This window comes from Humulus lupulus, chromosome 7, assembly GCF_963169125.1.
Source record: "Humulus lupulus chromosome 7, drHumLupu1.1, whole genome shotgun sequence".
Classification (NCBI taxonomy): domain Eukaryota; kingdom Viridiplantae; phylum Streptophyta; class Magnoliopsida; order Rosales; family Cannabaceae; genus Humulus; species Humulus lupulus.
Window position 1 is genome coordinate 8296888 of NC_084799.1, and position 6000 is coordinate 8302887.

The following is a 6000-nucleotide window of genomic DNA, read 5'->3' on the forward strand; positions in this document are numbered from 1 at the left end:
GGAATACACTTGATTTTTGAAGTTAAACATTAACATTTTAAGTAAAGTAACTAAATTATATAATTTCAAGCATTTAAATCTATTAATATAAAAATTTAACTTTTAGTAAGTAAACAACAAAACTAGTAGAATTATAAATCTATTTTTTAGAGCCTTAAATTTAAATTCCGATAGGGGAATGACTACAGCGCATTCACCTTATTGACAACATCGGTGCAGTCAGTTTGTGTTTTCTATAACTCGATAATTTTTTTATATGACAGTGTACATTGTAATCATTTAAGACACTGCAATTTTTCAATAAATTCTGAATAATTTACAGTGTCGAAAACAAGGTTCAAACAATTGATTTTTACATTGCGTATAGAAAAAAATAAACACGTGTGCAACAAACTGTTTGAACCCTGTTTTTAGTATCATAATTTATTAGGAATTTCTTAAAAAAAATTAGGATGTTCTAGATAGCTATAATTTACACCATCATATAAAAAAATGAGATTATATCTATCCAGGTGTCGTTAATAGAAAAATGATACACCGATATTGTAAAAAAAGTGGATGCGTTGTAGTCGCTCCCCATATATATATATATATATATATATAGGGCCACGATTCCGTCCCGCCTTGTACGGCAACGAAACATGTTCCGTTTTTACAATCTCAGCCGTCCAATACAAATTTAATTGATCCAATGGTTCTGGTGCTTTTATATACTTTTCATCGTGACCATTTATGTAATCTATGGCTGGGGAGTGACCTGCGCAAAAGACTGTGCAACTGTCACTAATTTGACAGTTATAGACTAGGGAGTAAGGGTATGGCTTCAATTCAACATTGGTATTGCTGGAGAGAGAGAGCCGATTACCATTTCCATTATTCCTCAAGCCAAGCTCTGCGCCCACCTTCTCCTGGGTACAACCCAAGTTTAAAATTTGGTTCAATTACTTTTGATCAAGGCTTTAGGAACCTTTGGGGTTCTAAGCATCAAAGTCTTAACCAAGACTCATTGACCATCTGGCTTGATAGTCTCAGGTCTCGCTTCATTACTTCTTCTCTCATTTTCTTCATCTTAATCTATAATTATGTGGAACAACAAAAATATGAATCGAATTGGGCTTGCTCGTACTGATTTTTCTCTTCTAAAATCAGTGTTGTAGTGAGCCGGTTACCATTTCCATTATCTTGCAATTCTTAACATTACCCTCTTCTCAGGAAGAAAACCCCTGCATTATTTTTATTGTTTTGATTTCATCCTTTAATACTCCGTCAGTTGCTGTTGTGACTTTCAGTCGAGTGTTCTTGCTGTTGTAGGGGCATTCAATATCCGGTGTAGAAACCTGAGAAGAACGAAGCATTAGAGCCTACTCAAGCACGAAATCCAGGTATAAAGTTTTGTATGATCTTGTTCATTGTTCTTTACTGTGATTCACTCGCAGAGGCTTTTCGTTGAAAAGTTTTTGTTGTATTTTGTGGAGTATTTTCAAAAGTGTTGTTTATGCGAGTAGAAAATGGGTTTATGGAAAATAATTTGATTTCTTGTATATGATACCGAGGACACTCGTACAGATACTTTGAATTTTTGGAACAAAAAGGCAGTCTAGTTTAGTTTACTAAAAGCATTGCTAATAGTAGTATACTTGATACGAAAGTGGAAGTTCATTTTTTATGTTTAATACTTTATGCAACTATATGGATGAAAACAAAAAATTAGTTCACATTTATATTTTATAAGCAATATACTATCTTTTTATGGGTAGATTTTGCATAAAGTGAGAATTGCAGTGGCAATTACTTTGAAAAAATGTCCTTTTAATAAATCTTGTAATTAGTGGTTAGCTCTGCAACATTAAATCAATATGCCTAATAATAATGTGTGATTAAACTTTTTGTATGTTTAGAGTTGTTGTACTGTATATTGAGTTCATGAGTCGAACTCCTAATTTTGGTATCATTCTAATTTTGGTGTATAGGCGTGATATTAAGTAGTATATATTGAGTTTTAAACATGCACATAACCTATTTGATTGAATGCTCTAAAAAAAGGTACAAGAACTACTTATTGTTATATTTTATAGACTTATTTTGATTGTGATATACCCAAGTTCTGGATTTCGAGATTTAGTTGGATTTGATATGTATTTAGAGACTAGTTTATTTATTATTTCTATTTAATTATTGTTATTGTGTTGAGTGTCTGACAGTTACTTGTTTGCTATAGTAAGAATGTTTTTAATGTTTTGGCTGAAAAATATATAGTACTAATAATGCATAATTGCTCCCTCTGTTGAGTGTGGTGTTGTGTTTGATTCCCTGGTCTTGAAACTTGTTTGTGCAATTCATTAAACCCTCAGTGGAGAAATTAGAATTTTTTGTTCTTGAGGTACGAAACATGTGTTTGTTTCTTTGTATGCAATTTTGTTAATGATCATTAGTGTAAAGGTGATTATTTTGAATAGTTTTTGGGTGAAAAATTGTTTGTGCTTTCTAGGTTCAAACTTTCTGATGATGGAGTCTTGGTTCTAATGTTTTGGCTAAAAAATATTTAGTGCTAATAATGCATAATTGCTCCCTCGGTTGGGTGTGGTGTTGTGTTTGATTCCATGGTCTTGAAACTTGTTTGTGCAATTCATTAGTTCATAAGCACTAGCAACTATACTATCTATGTGTGGTGTATGATCTGGGTGTGGTGTGTCTTCAAAAGTATTTGGCTCTTCCATTTTCTCATCATTGCATGTAATAAAAATGATAATGGAAAAAGGTTTTGTAAAACCTTAGAAATCTTGAAGACAAAAAGAACTTAGAACAGGGCAAAAATGAATAGCTTAACACAACTAAATTGACTATGTGATAATATCAATTACAGAAAACATATGAAAATGATATGTATGTATATCATGGTCAGTTAAGTTCCTTATTATTACTAGTGTATTTTCTTGTTGTTTTATATAAGTATAAAACTAAAGTGTGTTGTTATCAAGTTACTATTTAACAAAGTCAAAATAGTAAAATATTTTAACCATTTTGATAATTGGGTTTTGATGCCTGAGTGCGCCATCCTGTGTCTTGAAATTATTTGAAAGTTGTGGTTGGTCTTAATGATAAATGTTAGCTATCTGCACATTATTTACAAATGTTAGCACAGAGATTTAATAAAAGATACACAACTGTTACTATAGGATGCACATTTATTTTTTAATTTTTTTTTTGTTGCTAGAACTCATGGCCTTCAACATTTATATTATTTTTTTTTACTTGAAAGATGATTATCTACTATTCATTTATCTTTTCTGTGAAGGACCATTATCTTTAGAAAAAATAATATTCTCCTTTCTCTTTGTTTCCATTTTTCAAGACTAAAAATAACAAATATTCTCCAAACTATGTCTAAAAACAGAGAAAGACTATATAATTATCTTAATGCTTCATAAATGCTCCCATTGCAACTTGTTTTGGCTGCCCTATATTCGTGCCTCGGCTCATTTTCTTAGCTGCCCAATATGCTGATGCAAGGCTTAAAAACTATAAAAGATATCCACTAAAATATTAGCAAATATTCATGACTGTAGTACTATCCTCTCTTTGTTGTTAAATTGTAATTTATACTTGTTAAATGTATCTTTTGTAAGTAGCAATTTATTGGGGACAAATATATATTTTAAAAATGCTGGCAAATCAAGTTAACACTACTGCTTTTGTGAGTTACATTAACATGTTTTTTCCTTAAGTATAAAATAAGACAATAATTATTAGCTTTACCTACTGCTATTGTTGTCTTTTGGTACTATAATCATTTTCTTGGTCCAAAACCAGTCAGGAGTATCATACCAATCCACCCAGAAAATGATTATAGTACCAAAAGACAACAATAGCAGTAGGTAAAGCTAATAATTATTGTCTTATTTTATACTTAAGGAAAAAACATGTTAATGTAACTCACAAAAGCAGTAGTGTTAACTTGATTTCTAAATATAAAGTTTACGTGAAACAAAATTCTTAGAAGCACTTCGAGTCCTAGACGACACGGCAGGTATCATGTTTGCCCGCTTTGCTTTCTTTGTCAAAAAACGCACGTCGGGTATGTCTTTGCTCGGACTGCCTAGACATTCAGATGGTGGACCGGTTTCCTCTTCCAAATATATAACAGTGTCTCCACTAGCTAGCCCAAATTCAAACTGAAAGTGGTCCTCACTTTCCCTCAGCACTTGCTCCATATTTTGATTTAGCTCGTGGAGAACAATCTCATGGCCAAGACGGTATCGCTCGACCATGGTATCAAACTGGATACAAGTAAACAATAAATACAATTGTTAACAATTAAAATTTCACTAATGTGTTCATTTAAATCAAAATAATGTACGCTCGTACCTCGTACACCGTTCCGTTCCCATCTCCAAGTGCTTCCATAAATTTCATAACATAAAGACTAGTATCATACTCTGAATTCTGCTGGGGTAGACCACTCTCAAATGTGATGGAAAATGTCTTGAATGAAAAACCTGGATCCTGTGTGGAATTTATGTCATATGTGAACAGCTCCTCCATAGTCGCCAGCTGAAAAAAGTCATGAAATAAGTATTAGAAATGCACAAAATAAGCTCCAGTCAAAATAATCAATGCATAAATGATCAACTGAGGTATATGCATATACCATTTCTTTTGTGTGGTCCAATTTTTCATCCTTTTCCTCTTCTGTTTGTTTAGGATCCCAAATTTGAATTGCTTTTCGACCCATGATTATCCTCGCCAGGAAACAGTTTGACACAATAGGACTATTATCAGTGAACATAGGGACTAGAATATGAAAATCAAATTGTGAATCAACAAATGTGATATACTTTATATCAATTAACACTGATTTCAAATATTTTATGTTCAGAAACTTTCAAAGTAGGGATAATAAAACCTCTCGACATAGACGGAAATTGCCAAAATGATATTCCTTCCACTTGTTTTCAAAAGCAGCCCGCCGAACAGGGTAATAAGGCCCGAGTTGTTCTTGCTGTAAAATTTAAATTTAACAAATGGAAATTAGATGTTTCTTAGCATCTAAGATACAATATTTAAGACAATGGAACACACCCAAAAAATTATCTATAAGTTCATTACCGAAACATCTGCTGGCATAAACCAGATCAAAGGACAAGAATCGATAATGAATTTTTGGCGTTCCTTAAAAGTCATGATTCGTGCATAGGCCGATATTATCTGAAAACAAACATTTAGTCCACTAAACTACCTTAGAACTAAACATTCAATGCAAAGAAATGAAGTAAAAAAGAAAACTTAAAATGGCCATTCAATCATACCAAGCAACAGTTATCATTACAAAACTATTATTCATATAATTGAACCAATTTATACCTCTTTGCGCACCCTGTTATGAGGCTGAATTGACCTAATGCATTCCCTATCCAATTTAAGCTCGTCATAATCACAAACTACATAACTGCATCCAATGAAAATGAAAATCAGCTTAATTATTTTCGTATAATAAACACACTTGACAGTAATAATTTTAGGAATTATCGAAACTTACGAATCTTGCAGTTCCGGGTTATAGATGAACTCGGCCAACTTATACATACATGGAGATCGATGAAGACAACTTGAAAGGCCCTGCTATAAAACATTCACTTGACTGAAACTTCTCATAACCTTCCTTCCCCCAATTCTTCGGTTCAGCAGGTTGTTTGAAATGGTCATTGCTAGCATTCCGGAACTCATCGATCACTGTGGTCAGGTCCATAACGGGAGGAAATCCAGCTCCCTCGGTGTCTTTTTCTGCATTATCTTTAGCAGTACGGTCGTCTTGTTTGGGAGGGCCATCCACAACCACATTGTTTGCAATGAAGTTCTTCATCTCCCTTGAAACCATTACCTTAATAACCTCTGGTAACCCCTCAACTAAGGCAACCAAGGAATCCATTTGAGAAGATAGCTTCGTAACCTTCTCCATCAATAAGTTAATAACATCATTATTTGAGGTAGACGGACTAGTAT